The sequence below is a fragment of the Miscanthus floridulus genome, chromosome 3, assembly GCF_019320115.1.
Source record: "Miscanthus floridulus cultivar M001 chromosome 3, ASM1932011v1, whole genome shotgun sequence".
In the NCBI taxonomy this organism is placed as follows: domain Eukaryota; kingdom Viridiplantae; phylum Streptophyta; class Magnoliopsida; order Poales; family Poaceae; genus Miscanthus; species Miscanthus floridulus.
This window is the reverse complement of record NC_089582.1, coordinates 110,842,859-110,864,233: the sequence shown is the minus strand read 5'-3', so window position 1 is coordinate 110,864,233 and position 21,375 is coordinate 110,842,859.

The window sequence follows — 21,375 nt, the reverse complement described above, 5'->3', positions numbered from 1 at the left end:
CACGTAAATATTTATAGTTTTGTTGTACGTTGTGATCGGAGGTGACCTAGCACTCAATGACACATGATTTATACTAGTTCAGGCAATGTGCCCTACGTCCAGTTTGAGTCGATCGGTGACTTTATTCCTGAGCTTAGGTGCTCGAAGTTTGTTGTGGAGTTACAAACAGAAGGGAGAAAGATGGGGGTACAAGAGGTCCGGTCGGACTCTGGTTTGAAGGGCCGAGAGTGACAGGAGCTCCGCTATGCGCTAAGTGTTTGAGCGTGTGCTCGAAGTTTGAACCTAGTGGTTCTCCCATTGTGTGTGTTGTTCGAGTTGTTGTGGACCGATCCCCCCTTTGGGAGAGAGCGCACCCCTTTTATAGATGAAGGAGATGGCCTTACAAGAGAGAGTGTGTATGTATGCTAAGTCTTGTTGCCTACGCCGTCGGGTACAAGATAATGGTAGGCGTCCATAATACTGTTTATGTCAAATGGATGTGGGAGGTTGCGTCGTCTTCTTCTGGTATGGCAAACGTCGGTGCCCGCCATACTGTTGATGCCCAGAGATATGTAAGAGGTTTTACCATGTTCGCCTGGTACGTTAAATGTCGTCGCCCACAACACTGTTGATGCCCAGAGGCATATGGAGGGAGCCTTACCGTGTTTGTCTGGTATGGGAGTTGATGGCGCCCACAACACTGTAGAGAAAATGTTGACGCTTACAACACTGCTTGGGTCCTGACATGTCAGGAAGGTTGCAGGACACCCTTCTGACATGCCTTGTTGATATTGTCCTACAGGTGTACAGGGTACGGTCCTTGGTATTGCGGTTGACTTAAGTGCCCTGCCTTACTTTCTTCATCCGTTTCCTGGTCCTCACCGAGCGGGTGTCCCTGGTCAGTTGGTCCCCAGTCGGCTCTGATTGCGTCAGGCGGAGAAGAGCTATAAGCAGGGGTTCAGCGTATCCCCGGTTGGAGACGCGGGTCGGAGTTGGAAGTGATGTTTAGCCAGGCCTTCCGGTCGGAGAGGCCGTCCGAAGGTAGGCCAGAGTCGGAAGCGAGCATTGTTCCTCCTCAGTGAGGCCTTCCGGTCGGAGAGGCTGGCCGGAGTCAGAAGCGGGCGTCGTTCCTCCTCGGCCAAGCCTTACGGTCGAAGATTGGATTACCCTTTTGACCTGTCATTTAGGTTTTTAGGTCGGCCCATGAGTTGCGCGTCGTTCGTAACATCGTCTGCTGGCTCGAGCCTTTGTTGGGAAGCTGGTCCATGAGGGACCCCGGGTTTATGAACCCGACAGGAGCCCCTGAGCCCCCGGACGATTCGGGTAGAATCATCTGGGGGATTTTTGTCTTGACGGCGGGTGCGTGCGAGCGCACCCGGGGGTGTAGCCCCCGAGCTCCTAGGCGATTCAGGCAAAATCATCTAGGGGATTTTTGTCTTGACGATGGGTGCGTGCGAGCGCACCCACAGGTGTAGCCCCTGAGCCCTCGGGCGATTCATGTAGAATTGTCTGGGGGTTTCGTGTTGCCAGCGGGGGAAGTTTCGTTTTGTCAGCGGGTGCGCTCCTGAGCCCCCGGGCTATTTGGGCAAAATCGTCTGGGGGGTTTGTCAGCGGGTGAGTGTGTGCACTTTGGTGGGTGTAGCCTCCCTTTTTAGTTTCTAGCCCATCGTTTCCAGGAGCGTGGTCCCAGTCGATTGGTTGTGGCCGAGGGACGGGGCGAGGTTTCGAGCAAATCAGAGTCGCTAATCCATGGATTAGGCGAGTTGGAGTCGCTAACCAAGGTGTCGGGAGTGCTAAGGGATCGGACAAGATGGACTCATAGATCTAGGTGTTGGTCGTGCCAAGGGATCGGACGAGACGGACTCATGGATCCAGGCATCGGGCACGCCAAGGGATCGGGCGAGTCGGAGTTGCGGATCCAGACGTCGCCGAGGCGTTTGGGTGTCTTGAGCCCCTAAGCCTCGTTGGGCTTGGTTGGGGTTGGTTTGAGTTTTGTGCATTACCCCGTCTGTGGTCTCTCGCAACCGAAGGGGCTAAGCTAACATCACTTGCCTCGATGGCTCGAGTGATGCGCTCGGTGAGCTCGCTAAAGGGAATGTTCAAGTGAAGTTCGGGTCCATCGTTCGTGATGGAGTCGGCATAGACCTCATGTGGCACTCCACTACTCCTTACCCTGCAACTCGACAGATGCCTGGGTCATTCTAGAGACCGACCCGGTGGCCTGCTGGCCTTCCCTCGATGGAGATTATGTGGGTTTGGTGAGGTTAAGATCGAACGAGAAGGTTAAGATGACCCTACTACTTCGGGGCAGACTGGGTGAGGGCCGCTTAGGGCTCATCTACATTTTCTCCCCTAGCTCTGTTTGACACAAGGTAGCCTCGAGCCCTTCGTGGGCCGACCTTCGAACCCTGATCGGTCGTTGCTCATGTTGAATGAGGCAACTACCGCTTTGTGACGCAACAAGGAGCGTTGTGATGCATTTGACTGCATATGCAATGCTTTGGATGTATGGAATGAATGAATGCGTGCATAGATAAATGAATGTTTATATAAAGAAATAGTGGGGGTTGGTAACGTTACATTGATGACTCGAGTGACGGGGTTTGAGGAGCTCCTATTGGATATGTTCGACCGGGATCCGCACTCGTCGTTCATGATGGAGTCAGCATGGCCCACATGGGACATCCCTATGTTCCATACCTATCTCTCGGTGTTCGCCTGAGCCGTCCGATCGACTTAGGAAGCCCGTTGGTCTCTCCTAGCGGAGATCCCATTGTTGGGCCTTTCCAAGTCCCGTCTAGGAAGGCAAAGGGCCGCCTATGCATAGTGGCGCCTTGTTTCTTGCGCCCGGCATGCGGGAGTGGTGGGCCATACCCAGGCCATGTCCTGTCTGACTAGTCATCATTCCATGGGGCAGGGCACGTCCCATCGGTCAGGGCACATCCCATTGTCTCCCATCTGCATTGAATGGGGGGAAGAGAGAGGATTTTTCGCCCCTGGTGTTTCGCCTTTCCCCTATCGTCGCGCCTTTCCCAACCGCTGTGCCATTTTCTTTAAGTAGAGGAAGGGAGAGGGCTTTTGCCATGTTCCTTCGCCCATTCCTCATATGCCGTCTCTTCTCATTCTTCCTTCTCGCTAAGAGCGTCTGAGTGTCGTGGTGGTTCCTAGGAGAGAAAAGGGGAGAGCGAGGGAGAGGAGAAAACTCACAGATCCATTCATGAACCCAGAGCGAAATATCAAGCTGGAGGTCATCCATCATGAGGGAGTTGGTGCTAGCTGCCTTCGCCGAAAAGGGGTTTCTACCGCCGAAGGTGTAACAACCCAAAAATCCACACACCAAAAATCACAACTACAAAATTTTTGTTTTAGCCCTATATGATGTTAAGTGACACATGTAGAAGCCCAACCCTAGTTCTAGATTGGATGTGACCCAACTAGGTTAAAATCATAAGCATAGTTTGGTTTTATGCCACATGAGTAATTAAATTACTAAATAAATAAATCATGCATGCATCCTTAATCCCACTTGTGATTTGGATTCTTTTGCCTTATGTGATGTTTAACTAACTTACTTAATATTATGATAAACCCTAACCAAATTGGCAACAAATAAAAGAGAAAGGAAAGAAGAGGGAGGCAACAGCTCAGCCCAGCCTGCCTCGACCGGCCCAGCTAGCCCAGCCAAGCCTCGCCCGCCCTTTCACGTGCACAACCACTGACAAGCCGAGCCCGCTCGTCAGCTATCACGCGCCGCACGCAGCCACATCGCGCCAAGCGCCTGACGACCCAACCCCGCTTGTCAGCATAGTAGCATCTTCTTCCCCTCGCCCACGCAATCTCCCCGCGCGACCGGGAGCTGACCAGCGTGGTAGGCGCAGGCCCAGGGTCACGCAAATCGCATGACCTTGTTCCCCTTGCACCGCGCCTATGCTACCGCACGCGGGCCGTCGGATGCGCTGCATGTATCACCACCGCTCGATCGCTGTCCACCATTGGAGCCCTTGGGGCTCGGCTATAAAAGCCAACGACCGTGAGCCCTAACCCTTAGCCTATTCGCCGCCGCCGCTGGTGGCACAACACCACACATCGTCAAGTCGAGAGAGAGAGGAGGGAGAAGCAAGGAGGAGAAGGAAGCCGTGGCGGGGAGGACCTCGCCGGAGCCAGGAGCACCGCCCTCGATCAGCTACAACGACATAGCTGCTTGGCACGGCACTACATCGCCTCATCACGGCCTCGCCTCGCCACCGCACCGCCATCCTACCGCCATGAACCCTGTGGTGAGCCATCTTGCTGAGACCACCTCCCTAGCCAAATGGAACGTGCACCGCCATGATTGAAACCTTGCTAAAGCTTTGAGCTCTGGCCTAGCCCAACTGGTTAGCTAGGGAGACCGCCATGGCCACGCTTGCCAAGAACCAGGACACGCCATGTGCGCTGCCATCAGCCAAAAGGAGGACCCTAGCCATGACGTTGTACATCGGAGCAGGAGCGCACATGCATGGACACACTCACCATGGCCGAGAGCACAACCATGGCGAGACCACCACGTCTTTTATGTCGTGGTAAAGGCAACGTTGACACCCAACTGATTTCGACCATGACCTCATCGACCACGTCCCGAGCAGCTCCGCCGAGCAGCTCCGACCACGACCTCGCCGACCATGACCACGTCCCGAGCAGCTCCGACCATGACCACATCGTGCACGTGAACCAAACCCTAGTAAGGAGTAAGTGGACCAAGTCCATCATAGACTAGCTCTGCGGTCTATGGACCAACGCAGGCGGGTTCACCATGAACCGCGCCTCACCTGCGCCCGTGGACCACAGCCCGTTAGTGGCCTAGTATGACGATGTGGCCGCACCAGCGCATGCCACATGGCGGGCCAAGCCTAGCCCAAATCCTAGCCTAACCAGCCTAGTCGAGGCCTGGCCTATATTGGCCATTGACCGGTCAACATTGACCGTTGACCGGGACCACATGTCAGTGACTATGACCCGTTGATCGCTGACTCACCCGTTGACTTGATGTTGACTTTGACCGGACCCACCTGTCAGTGACCCAAGAACCCATGGTCCCACCTGTCAGTACCAGAACCGAGATGATGATGTCATGCTGATGTCATACTAATGTCAGCATGCCACGTGGATCAGTCATAGTGTGACACGTGTCAGCACGATATTAATTCAGCCTTTTCCATTTTTAGAGATGAGTCCTTCTCTTCTTCCCCCGTGAGAGAGAGTGTCGGTCGTAGCCAGGGGCTACGGGCCTTGAGACAATGTTGAGAGGGAGTTGGCCTATCGACTGAGCGATGGTATGGTGATAGTGTGGAGATGGTGGTATATCGATCCTAGGATCAAAACCTGGCTCGAGAAAGGGAATGAGGCGGAATGAGTGTGGGAATAGTGTTAAAACTTGACCAACTATTATTATATACTTGATATGCTAAAACATAGGAAACTCTAGCCTTATAGGTTCCTTTTGATTATATCCAACTTGCATCTAATTTCCATAAAGCAATGCTCATAGGGTGGGAGTGGCCAGTACAAATCGTACTGATACATTTTGGCACACAGGTTCTACCGAGGAGTTTAGCTCCGAGGAGTTTGACGGTTGAGGGGTTCATACCTACGCTTGAGTTTGGCGATCTTATCTTCAAGTTGTTCTGAATGAATGCTACTTTTGATTCTACCAATACAGCGATGTAATAATTTATGTAATTCTGCACTATTTGTACTCTGATATTATGTTGTATGGATGTGATATTCGACTGGAATTCAGGTAATATGATCTACAATGGTCTTATTACAGTTCGACTCTATGGATTTCCCTTCGCAGAAATCAGATCGCTTCAGTTGGTATCAGAGCCATACTTGACCATAGTACGAAACCCTCAGAAATGGACAATAGAATAGGACGTGAACAACCCTTCTTTTAGTTATATACCGACCCTGCATTTACTTTTATGTAAGGTTTATCTATTATTGACCTGCTAACACCTGATTCCTTAAAAACATGCAGATGGCAACAAATGTCGACTGGCCGCCTCTAGGACCGCTACCTCTAGACCACGCCAAGCTTACCTTTGACCTACGTGAGCTCAGGGGTTTTGCATAGACCCTCTGCCGAGTTCTCATCATGTTAGGAGTCCCCGACAAGCTTGTCAAGGTCACCTGCACCAGGAAGCCAGCTCAGGAAGGAGGAATCGAAGGACCGATTGTCACCTTAGTCGAGTTCCCAGCTAGCACTACCTTACCTAGTGTCCCAGCTTTTACCAAGATGACTATAGAGGACACAGTCGAGGAAGGACCGCAAGCTATCTCACACAAGGCACTTCGCAGAGTGATGAGAGACCACTACGAGCACCTAAAGACAACAGAGTTCCGTCTACTTCCCTAGGCCCTCAACCTCAGCCTTACCCCTAGTGAGCAGAGTTTCGTAGCCGGTAGAGTTATCTTTATCGAGGAGGACAGATGCCTTCGTATCTCAGCTATCCACCTACTAGAGCAGGATAGGTACGTGACCTAGCTAGAGCAGAGGAGATGACAAGACCAGGCCCTTCTATGGGAGTACTAGGAGCGAGACTCGCAGGGAGCACAGGAGTGAGCTAGTCTACTTGAGACAGTTGCCAAGCTACAGGACAAGCTCAACCGACGTGAAGAAGTCCACAAAACCAAGGTTGCAGACTTATAGGACAAAGCCGCCGACCTAGGCAATAGGAACTGCTACCTCGATAGCAAGGTTTTGGAGTTGCAGAGAGAGTTGGATGACAAGAAGGCCGAGTTCAACCATAGAGGAGACAGAGAAAGGTCCAAGGGGATTGATATGCTGAAAATCCAATCTCAGAACAAGACCATGACTCAGGATTTAGAGGAGTTTAGGAAGAAGGCTGTTTGCAACCAGGGTCACCTGATCGAGGCACTTAGGTAGAACGAGTACCTATAGGACAAGTGTGAAAGGACATGGCAGGCTTGGCAGAAGTCTGACAGGAAGCGTCTCAGGGAGATGAAGGGTATGTGGGATCAGCTACCCAAGGAGATTCGTAGCAAGACGAAGCCTAAGATAGAGGAGTTTGAGTTAGCCCTGACTCGCCTCAACCTAGACGCCTACCCTACCCTACCTGGAGCCAAGCCTACTAAGGAGCTCGCCGAGGCCTTGAAGTACGTGTCTCGACTTCACAAGTCAGACGAGGAGATCGAGATTGAGAACAGTCGTATCCCAGCTGCAGTGTACGAGTTAGAGTAGATGACCCTACGTGGTCATGAGTTATATCAGTGGCTTCCATAAGTTGTACCCCATGATATACCCCTTATGAGATGTATTATGAGACATTATGCGTAGTACGATTCTCACATGTCTTCAAGTGTAGCTACTGGAGATGATGTTATGTAATAAAAACCCATGTAATGAATGTTTTGGATCTTATTACATCTTATGGATCTTATTGCTTCTTTGTAATGAGTGTTGGATAGAATAAATGTTTCATTAAATCATCAAAATTATATAATCATACTAAGTTATAAGCACTTATAGCACAAACACTAAAATTTCTATGATCCATGTTGCAGATGTCGAACCGCCGATCTGATCGCCTAATGAACCGTGGACGTGCGCCCACCCCTGAACCAGTCGAACCAAATGGGGGGCATGGCAGCAACAACCATGGCCGTGGCCATGGCCGTGGACATGGAGGGATACCCTTCAACCTGGAGAATACCCCGCCGCCTGAGGAGAACCTTCCGCCACCACCACCACCGAGCCCGGTAGAAGTAATGGCACAATAGACCCAACTTCTTGTAGCTCTTGTTAATGGAGCAAACCATCACTAGGGAGGTCAGCAGAATGACTTCTAAAGGAAGCTGGAAGGATTTCTGAAGCTAAGGCCACCTACCTATGATGGCACCGACCCTGACCCACTTATAGCCGATGACTAGCTCAAGGAGATAGAGAAGAAGCTTGACCTCACTACTTTCACTGACGATGAGTGTGTTGGAGCAGCCGCACACTAGCTCACAGGTGCAGCATGCGCCTAGTGGGATAGTTTTAGTGATTCCCATTAGGACCCTACCAACATCTCGTGGGATGAGTTCGCTAAAGCATTCACTAAGTATCACATTCCCAAGGGTATCATGGAGGCCAAAGCTGAGGAGTTCTGCAACATCAAGATGGGAAAGGACAGGGTGACTGAGTACACTACTCATTTTACCAATCTTCTTCGCTATGCACCTTCCTATGTTGTGAACTCTAAGAAGGAGAAGCTGTACTATTACCGCAAGGGACTTAACCCGCACATCAAGCTGAAGTTTGGCGGTATTGAGAGTAACATGTTGCGTGCTCTAGTGGATCGCTGCATCTAGATCAAGAAAGATTGCGCTGAAGCTAGAGAGGAGTACAGGGAGAGGAAGCGTAAGCCTGAGGAGTCCTTCCATGGCCGTGATCGCAAGAGGTTCCATAGAGATGCACCATCCAGGGAATGCTCTCGCCACAACAGGGATGACAACCCTAGATCGAGTAGGGGTAGTGGAGGCTACACCGCCAAATACTCCCGCCCTGCTCAGGATCATTACACCCAGGACCATTATGCTCAAGACCGCAACACTCAGGACTGTTTCAACCGTTCTCACTCTACGAATGAACGCCCAACATAGAATCGCCCTGCACCAAGCACTGGAAACTGGAAGGCACCCGCGCCAACCCCTATAGGCGGTACGCCTTTCACCTGCTTCTCTTATGGCCAACTGGGTCACAAAGCCACTGAGTGCCCACAAAACTCAGCCGCTTAGAAGTCTTAGTCCAAGGGATCTACTACTCGTGGACGTCTCAACCATCTGGACGTCGAGGAAGCACAGGCTGCCCCTGATGTGGTGTACGGTATGTTTTTAGTTAATGGCAATACTGCATCAGTTCTATTTGACTCTAGAGCAACTTGTTCTTACATATCATCCAAGTTTGCATGAGAACATGACCTGCCTGTAACCCCACATGAAAAGCCTATCATCACCAGTTCACCTTTAGGAGACCTAAAGTGCACCCACATCTGTAAGGGAGTGAGTCTTACCATTGAGGGTCTTACCTTTAAAGCCGACATAACCCTGTTACCTTCCACAAACCTAGATGTCATCTTAGGTATGGATTGGCTGACTATTCACCGATGTATCATATCATGTTCACCTAGATATGCCCAAGTGACCCACCCATCAGGCCAAGTTATTAGATGTGAACCCCAGTCCAGAAAGTCCACTTTCATCCTATGTGCCCTTAAAGCGAGTTTAGAATCACAAGAAGAGGAGAAGACAGTTCATGATGTGCCTGTGGTCAGAGATTATCCTGATGTATTCCCTAAAGAATTACCGGGTATGCCACTAGACCGTGATGTAGAGTTCACCATTGATCTTTTGCTGGGAATAGGACCCATTGCCAAGAGACCCTATCGTATGTCAGTTGATGAACTAGCCAAGCTCAAGAAACAGCTTGATGAGCTCATCTCGAAGGGATATGTCAGACCCAGTGCTTCACCCTAGGGATCCCCTGTTCTGTTTGTTAAGAAGAAGGATGGCTCAATGAGAATGTGCATTGATTACCGGAACTTGAACATAGTCACCATCAAGAACAAGTACCCTCTGCCAAGAATCGATGATCTGCTCGATCAACTTCGAGGTGCCAAGTATTTCTCCAAGATTAATCTCAGATCTAGCTATCATTAGATGAAGATTCGAGAGAGTGACATCCCAAAGACAACTTTTGTGACTAGGTATGGGCAGTTTGAGTTCACCGTGGTGTCCTTTGGACTCACGAATGCTCCAGCATACTTCATGAACATGATGAATAAGGTTTTCATGAATGAACTAGATAAGTTCGTGGTAGTATTCATTGATGACATCCTTGTCTATTCACCCACCACCAAAAAACATGAACATCATCTAAGAACTGTGCTTGAGAAACTAGCCCAACATCAGCTCTACGCAAAGTTTAGCAAGTGTGAATTTTGGCTACAGGAAGTTGCCTTCTTAGGCCATGTACTATTAGCTAAAGGTGTCATAGTTGACCCAGCCAAGATTGAAACCATGAAAGAGTGGGATCAACCCCGTAATGTGACAGAAGTCAGAAGTTTCTTGGGATTGGCTGGATATTATCGCCGATTCATTGAGAACTTCTCCAAGATAGCATGTCCAATGACCAACCTTCTGAAGAAGACTAAGGAGTTTGAATAGACGCCTGAGTGCGAACAAAGCTTCTAGAAATTAAAACAGAAGCTTACCACAACTCCTGTGCTAGCATTGCTTGATATCAGCAAGAATTTTGTGGTCTATTGTGATGCATCCTATCAAGGACTTGGTTGTATGTTGATGCAAGATGGAAGAGTGATGGCATATGCGTCTTGACAGTTGAAAGAACACGAGAACCGTTACCCTACTCATGATCTTGAGTTAGCAGCAGTTGTGCATGCCTTAAAGATCTAGAGACACTACTTGATAGGCAACAAGTGTGATATCTACACCGATCACAAGAGCTTGAAGTACTTTTTCACTCAAGAAGATTTGAACATGAGGCAACACCGATGGCTAGAGTTGATCAAGGACTATGACCTCGAAATTCACTATCATCTAGGAAAAGCTAATGTAGTCGTAGATGCTCTCAGCCGCAAAAGTTACTGTCACACTTTGATCACTGAATCCATACCACCTGAGCTCAAGGAAGAGATTGATGATTTCCAACTTGAGATACTACCGCATGACTTGCTAAATGAGCTTCGCATACAGTATGATCTCATAGATCGCATCCGTCAAGCTCAGAAAAGTTGCGAAGAGATCGAATATCTTCGTGGTCTGATGAAACTAGGCTACAAGACCAACCACCAGGAAGATGAACAAGGAACCATCTGGTTCAAGAACAGAATCTATGTTCCATCTGACCCAGTACTACGAGAGGAAATTCTATCAGAAGCTCATGATTCCAAGTACTGTATTCACCCTGGAGGTTCAAAGATGTATCAAGACTTGAAGAAACACTTTTGGTGGGAAGGCATGAAGATAGACATTATGGGACATGTGGCACAGTGTGACACCTGTAATAGAGTCAAGGCTGAACATCAAAGGCCTACAGTTTGCTAAAGCCTCTTGACGTTCCCAAGTGGAAATGGGAGAGCATATCTACGGATTTTATAGTTGGATTGCCCCGATCACAGAAAGGCAATGATTCCATCTGGGTGATTGTTGATCGTTTGACCAAGATTGCTCACTTTGTACCAGTTAAGACCAAGACCGATGCCAAAAAATTAGTAGATCTATATGTTGAGCATATTCTTAGGTTGCATGGAGCTCCCTCTAGTATTGTATCTGATCGTGGTCCTCAGTTTGTGTCTCGGTTCTGGGAAGCTCTGCACAAGTCCATTGGAACCACACTTGAATTCAGTACCGCATATCATCCACAGACAGATGGACAGACTGAATGAGTAAATCAGATCTTAGAAGACATGCTTCGCGCTAGTGTACTGAATTATAGCTCTGATTGGGAGAAATACCTACCCTATGCAGAGTTCTCTTACAACAACAGCTACCAAGCCAGTATCAAGATGTCGCCATTTGAAGCCCTATATGGCAGACCTTGTAAGACACCTTTAATGTGGTCCCAACTAGGAGAAAGATCATTCTTTGACTCCGCTAAGATTCAAGATGTCGAAGAAGGAGTTGCTCAAGTGAAGGAGAATTTGAGAATTGTCCAAAGTCGATACAAGAGCTATGCTGACAAAAGAAGAAGAGAACTTGAGTTCAATGTGGGAGACTTCGTCTATCTCAAGGTATCCCCGCTACATGGAACTATTAGATTCCATGTGAAAGGAAAGCTAGCCCTTAGATTTGTTGGGCCATACAAGATCCGCAAAAGGATTGGAAAGCTCGCTTACAAACTTGAGCTACCTGAGGAATTGGTAGGTGTACATCCTGTATTCCATGTCTCACAGCTACACAAGTATTTGAGAGTGCCCAATGAAGTAGTTCCAACTGATACACTTGACATTCAAGACACTCGAGTATAAAGAACATCCTATCAGAATTCTGGATAGAGATACCAAAGAGACCCGAAGCAAAACTATTCCTATGTGCAAAATCTAATGGAGCAATCACACTGAGAGAGAAGCAACATGGGAGAAAGAGTCTGACCTCCGGCTACGATATCCTTACCTCTTCGAAGAGTACGTTACGCTTTAATCTTGGGGATGAGATTCTGTTAAGGGGGTAGGACTGTAACAACCTAAAAATCCACACACCAAAAATCACAACTACAAAATTTTTGTTTTAGCCCTATGTGATGTTGAGTGACACATGTAGAAGCCCAACCCTAGTTCTAGATTGGATGTGACCCAACTAGGTTAAAATCATAAGCATAGTTTGGTTTTATGCCACATGAGTAATTAAATTCCTAAATAAATAAATCATGCATGCATCCTTAATCCCACTTGTGATTTGGATTCTTTTGCCTTATGTGATGTTTAACTAACTTACTTAATATTATGATAAACCCTAACCAAATTGGCAACAAATAAAAGAGAAAGGAAAGAAGAGGGAGGCAACAGCTCAGCCTAGCCTGCCTCGACCGGCCCAGCTAGCCTGGCCGAGCCTCGCCTGCCCTTTCACGCGCACAGCCGCTGACAAGCCGAGCTCGCTCGTCAGCTATCACGCACCGCACGCAGCCACATCGCGCCAAGTGCCTGATGACCCGACCCCGCTTGTCAGCATAGTAGCATCTTCTTCCCCTCGCCCACGCAATCTCCCCGCGTGACCGGGAGCCGACCAGCATGGCAGGCGTAGGCCTAGGGTCACGCAAATTGCATGACCTTGTTCCCCTTGCGCTGCGCCTATGCTACTACACGCAGGCCATCGGATGCGCTGCACGTATCACCATCGCCCGATCGTCGTCCACCATTGGAGCCCTTAGGGCTCGGCTATAAAAGCCAATGACCGTTAGCCCTAACCCTCAGCCCGTTCGTCGCCACCGCTGGTGGCACAACACCACACATCATCAAGCCGAGAGAGAGAGGAGGGAGAAGCAAGGAGGAGAAGGAAGCCGCGGTGGGGAGGACCTCGCCGGAGCCAGGAGCGCCGCCCTGATCAGCTACAGCGACGTAGCTACTCGGCACGGCACTGCATCGCCTCATCATGGCCTCGCCTCATCACCGCACCGCCATCCTACCGCCATGAACCCTGCGGTGAGCCATCTTGCTAAGACCACCTCCCTAGCCAAATGGAACGTGCACTGCCATGATCAAAACCTTACTGAAGCTTTGAGCTCTGGCCTAGCCCAATTGGTTAGCTAGGGAGACTGCCATGGCCACGCTTGTTGAGAACCAGGATGCACCGTGCGCGCTGCCATCAGCCAAAAGGAGGACCCCAGCCATGACGTTGTACATCGAAGTAGGAGTGCACATGCATGGACACGCTCACCATGGCTGAGAGCACAACCATGGCGAGACCACCGCGTCTTTTATGTCGTGGTAAAGGCAACATTGACACCCGACTGATTCCGACCACGACCTCGCTGACCACGACCACGTCGACCACATCCCAAGTAGCTCCGCCGAGCAGCTTCGACCATGACCTCATCGACCACGTCTTGAGCAGCTCCGCCGAGCAGCTCCGACCATGACCTCATCGACCATGACCACGCTGACCACGTCCCGAGCAGCTCCGACCACGACCACATCATGCACGTGAACCAAACCCTAGGAAGGAGTAAGTGGACCAAGTCCATCATAGACCGGCTCTGCGGTCTATGGACCAACGCAGGCGGGTTCACCATGAACCACGCCTCACCTGCGCCCATGGACCACGGCCCGTTAGTGGCCTAGTATGATGATGTGGCCGCACCAGCGCATGCCACATGGCGGGCCAAGCCTGGCCCAAATCTAGGCCCAACCAGCCCAGTCGAGGCCTGGCCTGTATTGGCCATTGACCGGTCAACATTGACCGTTGACCGGGACCACATGTCAGTGACTATGACCCGTTGACCATTGACTCACCCGTTGACTTGACGTTGACTTTGACCGGACCCACCTGTCAGTGACCCAAGAACCCATGGTCCCACCTGTCAGTACTAGAACCGAGATGATGATGTCATGCTGACGTCATACTAATGTCAGCATGCCACATGGATCAGTCATAGTGTGACACGTGTCAGCACGATATTAATTCAACCTTTTCCATTTTTAGAGATGAGTCCTTCTCTTCTTCCCCCATGAGAGAGAGTGTCGGTCGTAGCCAGGGGCTACGGGCCTTGAGATAGTGCCGAGAGGGAGTTGGCCTGTCGACTGAGCGATGGTATGGTGATGGTGTGGAGATGGTGGTATATCGATCCCAGGATCGAAACCTGGCTCGAGAAAGGGAATGAGGTGGAATGAGTGTGGGAATGGTGTTAAAATTTGACCAATTATTATTATATACTTGATATGCTAAAACATAGGAAACTCCAGCCTTATAGGTTCCTTTTGATGATATCCAACTTGCATCCAATTTCCACAAAGCAATGCTCATAGGGTGGGAGTGGCCAGTACAAATTGTACTGATACATTTTGGCACACAGGTTCTGCCGAGGAGTTTAGCTCCGAGGAGTTTGACGGTTGAGGGGTTCGAACCTACGCTCGAGTTTGATGATCTTATCTTCAAGCTGTTCTGAATGAATGCTACTTTTGATTCCACCAATACGGCAATGTAATAATTTATGTAATTCCGCACTATTTGTACTCTGATATTACGTTGTATGGATGTAATATTCGACTGGAATTTGGGTAATATGATCTACAACGGTCTTATTACACTTCGACTCTGTGGATTTCCCTTCGCAGAAATTAGGTCGCTTTAGAAGGAGGTGGCGCACTGGAGGGCTCCTAGGAGGGAGGATTTCCCACAACCTCAGGCCGGCGAGGTTATTTCCTTCCTCGCCTTCCATGAGCGTGGGTTAGGATACCCTGCGCACTGGTTCCTGTGTGGGCTCCTCAATGAGTGGGGCCTGGAGCTGCAGCACCTCAATTCGACTAGGGTGTTGTATATCGCCGGCTTTGTCATCGTCTATGAGGCCTTCCTTGGGATGGAGCCACACGCAGACCTCTTCTGGCGGATGTTTTCTGGGCAAGCTTTGTCGGAGGGGAAGCCGCACATGATTGCGCTGGTGGGGGGTTTCGCGCTACAGAAGAAACCGAGCGTGTCGGGCTCGTACCCCATGTACACCCCCTATGACTCCAATCAGGGGTGGCACGGGGAGTGGTTCTACATCACGAACCCGGTGGAGGCGCCATTTCCACCTTTCACCGATGGGAGGCCAGAGAAGTAGGAGAGCTGGTCATGGGGCCCCACCAGCTGGCAAAAGAAGAAGGTGGGGATCATCGAGGTGGAGCTCTAGAAGCTCGTGCGGCGTGGCCTTGATGGGGTGCGGGTGTTCCACACCCTCTTTCGCTGTCGGGTTGCTCCACTGGTGGAGAGGACACGGCCGATGTGGAAGTACGATGGCCCGATGAACCCCGACCGTGCGTCGCTAGAGGAGCTTACGAACAACGAGGTCTGGAGTAGCGTTGACCGGGTGCTACAGCTGAAGCCCAAAGAGACCCTCGATGGAAAGCCCGGACCTCTCAACGCCATGACAGTGTCCAAACTGGTATGCTCCCCTTCTCCTTACTCCATGTTTTTTTCTCCTCTGCCCTTCTGTTCTTTGATTTTTAGTTGCCTATTTCATAGGGACTTGGAGGTCACAAGTCCCAAACACACCTTTCGAAGGGGCTAGAGGGCGCGGCGCGGCAAGCTGCCTAGAAGGAGGCGGCGGTTGAGAGGAAGAGGAAGAAAGCTAAGGAGGCTCAACGAAAGCACGAGAAGGAGATGGAGATAGCCCGGTGTGTGTGGGCTAGGGAAAACAGGAGTGACATCGAGTCAGAGCTCGAGTCGAAGGACCCCACAAAGGTAGGGGATGACATGATCTTCTTTGAGGAGGAGGAGAGCTGGGAGGTTGTTGCGACCTCGGCAGAGCGTTGCGATCCTATGGCCATGTCCGCTGGCAGTGAGCAGGAGGCAGAGAGGCGTAGCGATGTTCTTGTGCTAAGGAAGCGCACTACAAGCATGAACACCATCGGCGAATGGGAGGCGAAGTAGATGCGGTCACTGTGCCCTTCTGAGGTGTCATCGGCCTCGTCCCCACCTGCCGTGGGCGCGATGGGATAGGCTAGGTGGTTAGAGGAGCAGGCTCACACCTACGCGTTGTCAGGGCCGGTGTCAGCGTGCGATCCACAATGGGAGGATGCCCCATAAGCTGCCCCGGTTGGTGTGCCCCAAGTCGAAGGTCATGGTGACTCGCGGGCGGAGCAGGAGCCGGTTGGGTCGACTCCCACCCCTGATTGATGTGAGGGGGCGTGGGTCACGATCTGGGAGCGGTCCTCACCCGGTGTGATGAGGACATCACTACTTCATCACATACAAGCTAAGGAGATGAGGAGGTCCAGCATGGGCATCCAATTCATCTTTTTCATGGTGGAAGCCCAGTCCAACTCAAGTTCGAGTTCAGCTCGGGCTCTAGGACCAGTCTGCCTTAAACTAGTCACCTAGGACGCATCCTGACTCTGTTTTCGACGATTCACATATGGTTGGAAAGATAATTTGATAAGGAAGCCAATCCAAGTGGTTTCACATCAAAAGACCTTCAAAATCAATAGAAATCATTGAAATAAGTCAGCGTCCAGAATCTATCAGGGTGCTGTGACACCCTCTTTTGGTTTGTTGGACCGTGTATCATGTTTGGGCCCATTAGGGGGTGCGTCTAGGGGTGGTGAAGCCCAAGACTCTATAAATACTAGTCGTTGCTCTCCTTAGGGTTTGGGTTTTATTTAGTTCTTGATTTCCTCATGAAACAGACATCATTTTGCTACAACTGTCGCCGCCAAGGCCGTTTGCTGTGAACCAGGGCCCTAGTTCTTGATCTTGTTCACCTGTGGCGATTAGTCCTTTCGAATAAAGACTTGAACTCCTTCTCGTTATCATAAGCCTCATATTTATTTGCAATTTCAGATTGCGTTCATTCCGTTCTTGCTTGTGTTCTCGATTCACTTGTAGGACAACCTTCTCGGTGAGGTCAATCACGTTCACATGGTTGATAACCAATGGAGCTGTGGTGTAACAGTTGAGGGGGTCTGAATCAGTCTTGGTTTGAAGCCTAGATCATGAATGTTGAGTCTCCACCAATTGACGCTATCATACCTTTCGGAAGATCGGGCCTAGTCTACATCATGGTGGACCCATTGATGTTGGGTCAAGGCTTAAGAGTCATACCGCTTACATCCTGGTATGCCTTTCTTTGTTTCTTTTTTATGTTGTTGTTGAGTTTTTTTGGAGTATGACTGACCTATACTTTTTTTACAGTGGCTGGATGCTGACGGGGCTGAGCATCGCCCCAACTCTCATGCAGGAGGATTGGATGCCCACCTTGTAGCGCACCGCAATGAGCAGCGGGGAGAGCTGGGTAGTGGTGGTGGGTCCTTCCCTTCCGGGGGCAGCGCCCCTCGGGTCGATCGCCAGTATGGCGGCAGTGATGTTAGCGGCAATCCCGGTGGTGACGACAGAGGCCATGTTGGAGGTAACCCTTGTGGCCCCTCCTCTACCGGCTATGGTGGAAGAGGAGAGGGAGACCGAGCTCCCTGCCTCGCTGAGCGAAGGGCCACACGGCTCACCCTCCCACTCAGAGCTGAAGGTGCTGGGGGAGATGTGGCCAGGCTAGAACCAGAACATCTACCGGTGGCCCATGAAAATGAGGTGGTGGAGATCCCCTCCGATGGCGAAGCAGGTGATGAGGTGGAGCCACTAACACCGTCGCAGGAGCTAGCGGTGGTTGGATCGTTGGTTAGGCCTTCCAGTGGGTTCGAGGTGAGCCATAATCTAGTGTGGCCCTGTCCTAGTAACTCGAGGAGGGCTTGGTTCATCCTCCGCGGTGACGAAGAGGTGGTGCTCAGGCACTTCCTAATGGAGAGTAGAGTGTCAATGAAGTCCGATCTCGCCCAAACCAGGGCGAGGCATGAGGAGGTCTTGGAGCAGGTTAAGTCCTTCCATCGGACAGTTATGGTTGACATGCCCCGCATCGCAGAGGTAAGTCCTTTGTGATTTGTCCTTGATTCCTTAGTTCCTTGCTGGTTGCTTCAGTGTATTAGCTCCTTGCTTTGTAGGGCTTAGAGGGGATGTCATGCTGCAAGTCCCTTTTCCTCTGGGAGGAGCACGCCCGGATGACCGAGCTTGAGCATGAGCTAGAGTCTGCCCGCCGTGAGTCCTAAGACCAGGCGACAGAGGTGACCGAGGCGTGGGTGGCTGAGCTACTCATGGTGGAGCACGAGACCGTCATCGAGTAGGGGCTTAAGGCGGTGAAGGCCCACCAGGCAGAGACCGAGGTAGCGCTATAGAAGTCCCTAGCGGACATCGAGGCAGCTCTCCAAAGATCCCTAGAGACCCTGGAGATGAAGCAGAATGCCCTGGAGTCAGAGCGAAAGGCTCGGTCAGAGCTAGACCAGGAAGTGTTTGTGCTTTAGAGCCAGGTGATGGGAACGGAGGAGGTGAACGTCTGGCTACGTGAGCAGGTGACTCGATAGGAGGAGGGACTCTCCATCCTCAAGAACACCTACCTCGGTAGGTACCTTTTCTGCTTTCGATATGTTGGTTTCTTCCTTTAGCTTGATTCTGAGCTTATCGTCCTTTTTCCAGAGCTGGGTGGAAAGGTGGAGTCATTGGAGTGGGGCCTAGAGACGGCCAAGGCGATGATTGGCCGGAATGCAAAGGCGCTGGCGAAGTCCCTTGAAGAGCGACATGCTCTCGAGGAGGAACTTGACCAGATATGTAATGTTGCCTAGCTCATCATCTCAGAGGTCTTCGAGTCGGTGCCAAGTACCAGCGCGCCCGCCATCCGGCTGGCGGAGGTTCCGGATGAGGTTCGGGCCCTCATCACTGACGGGCTGTTCTATGGGACATCGGGGGTGTTCACCTTGGTGGAGACGTACCACCCGGACCTAGACTTTGCCACCATCTATAGTGGGTATGCCGACGGCTAGAGCACGGAGGACATCCAGCCGCTCGGGAAGAGCTTGTTGCCACACGCAAAGTTGGTGGCCAAGCAAGTCTCCACGCGGTGGGTGATGGATGCTCGTCGTGCGGACATGGCCGCCAGCATGCATTAGGAGGACGTCGCCTAGCCTACGGATGGCACGGAGCTTGGGTCGAAAGTGGGCGTCACCCTATCTCCAACCGAGCCAATAGTTGCCCGGTCAGAGGACGAGCAACCCCTACCCTTGCCGGTCGAGCCGATAGTTGATGCCGCCGAGGAGCCATAGCAGAAGTTTTTAGAGTAGAAATACTTTAGCAAATGTAGAAGATAATGTCATGGGGGAGATCCCTATGTAAAGTGTTTTTGTGTATTCATGAATACAGTAACTTTGTTTTTGTGATGGAACTACTTCGTTCGGGGAAGCTTCTCCCGTCCATTCCTTATTTTTACCTTAGCATAACTTTGTTATTTATTCTTTTCTTTTTCACACCTACCTGTTCACACCATAGGCTACAACCTTAAGAGCCTAGGCGTGGCCCGCGAGGCTCAGCTGCTCGTAACAGTAGGTAGAGGTGGGGTGCGATCGGTCAGAATATTTAAAGCAAAGTTACATAAGGTAATTAAAGGAATAGACTACCCTTTCGTTTGGGGGAAAATGTATTTATCATATGATAGTAAAAGGAGAGGTGGCATTGCACCCCCATGGAGCCCCTAAGCGACCTAGGATAGAAGTGTTTGGGTCGGGACGCTCTATAGGAGCAAACATTAAGTAAATAATGATAAGACTGAATTTTAGGGGAAGAAATGACGTAGTTGTTCGCTGTTCTAAGTGTTGGTGAGAACATTGCCATTGTCGTCCTTCAGTAGGTAGGCTTCCGATCGGATCACCTCGGTCGCCGTATAGGGACCTTCAGTCGTCCAGATCCTTGCCTGCTACGCCCCCTTTCTTGGCTGCTGCTTCTTTACCTTTTCCTTTCTTCGGCCTGCCGGCCTATCGCAGAAGGCGCTTGAGGAGCTCGCGGTCCTTGTAGAGGTGTTTAACGGGGTAGGCGTGGTTGGTGCATGGGCTCTCCATGAGCTCTTTGAAGTGGTCCAGAAGGCCCTGCTGGGTCTGCTTGCCCATGTGATCAGCCATGGCGACCAACGTGGAGTCGGCCAGTCGGTGATGATCTTTCTTATTCTTCTTGCCCCTCTGCATAGAGGGGCCCTCATCCTGTTCCTCACGCTTGGCCTTGTCTTTGTCGTGGACTTTTTTGAAGCACTACAAGAACGGCGCTCTCTGGATGCATCGACCAAAGGCCCGTGGTCTCAGGCCATCCGGGCTAGGACTTCGGTCGTCCGGCCGGTGACCGCGCCTGGGGTGCATTTCACCACTCCTCGCGATGGTTTGGCCGGGGTCCATGTTGCCTGCCATCACTACCGCTTGATGGGCGTCATCATCATGCGGGGATCGATGCCAGTTGTTGATGACGCTGCGAGCGTATTGGTTCGGCCCAAGCCACTCGCGTATAGGCGATCGGTGTAGAGCGGGCACCAGGTTAGGCCAAGGCGTAGATACGGCCTCCTATGCCATGCTCGGTGGGTGGAGCGATGAGCGGGTGGAGCGATTCATCTGGTGTGTCCCCACTCCCCTAGTGGAGAGAGAGGCCATGACTCGGTGTCGTGATGCGGAGCTCTCCACCTGTTCAACGGCGACAGTTTCCACCAGCGCCCAGAGGTTTCGGTGGATCGCCTATTCCTAGGGGTTGTTCAGCTCAGGAAGGCCATGCAGAAGCATTACCGCGGCGGCGATGTTCTGGGCGACCCGAGTGAACTGTGGGGGATCGTCCCCCCATCTATGATGTTGCACTGGACCTAACGGGCATGACTCTGGGTGCCACTCGCCGGGTTACATGCATGGGGCGCAACGTGGTGCACCGAGCGCACCGGCGCATGTGGTGACTGGTTCTGCCGCCGTTGTCGTAGCTCCTCGCCATGCTTTTGTGCGAGCACGAGGGGCCCGCATGAGGGTTTAGAGGGGTGTGAGTCTGCAAGGACTCCGCAACCACCGGCGGCTGTCCCGGAGCGTCTGCCATAGCGTACTCCCAGGACGGACGATGGCTAGGTGCCACATCGTCGATGCTAGAGCCATCGCTCTCGATGTTGTCATCCATGAGGTTGAGGAAATAGGTGGGAGCATAGCTCGCCATTCCAACGAATTCGGACATGAGAGGGGGCGATGCCAGCATCCTTCGAAGCCCTCGAGCGCACGCGCCCACGGGGGATGTGAGGCCGTAGGGGAACTGGTCGTACGGTGGTCGCGGTGCGGATAATGTGGTCCCTCTGGATAATTGGTTGGAGATAGT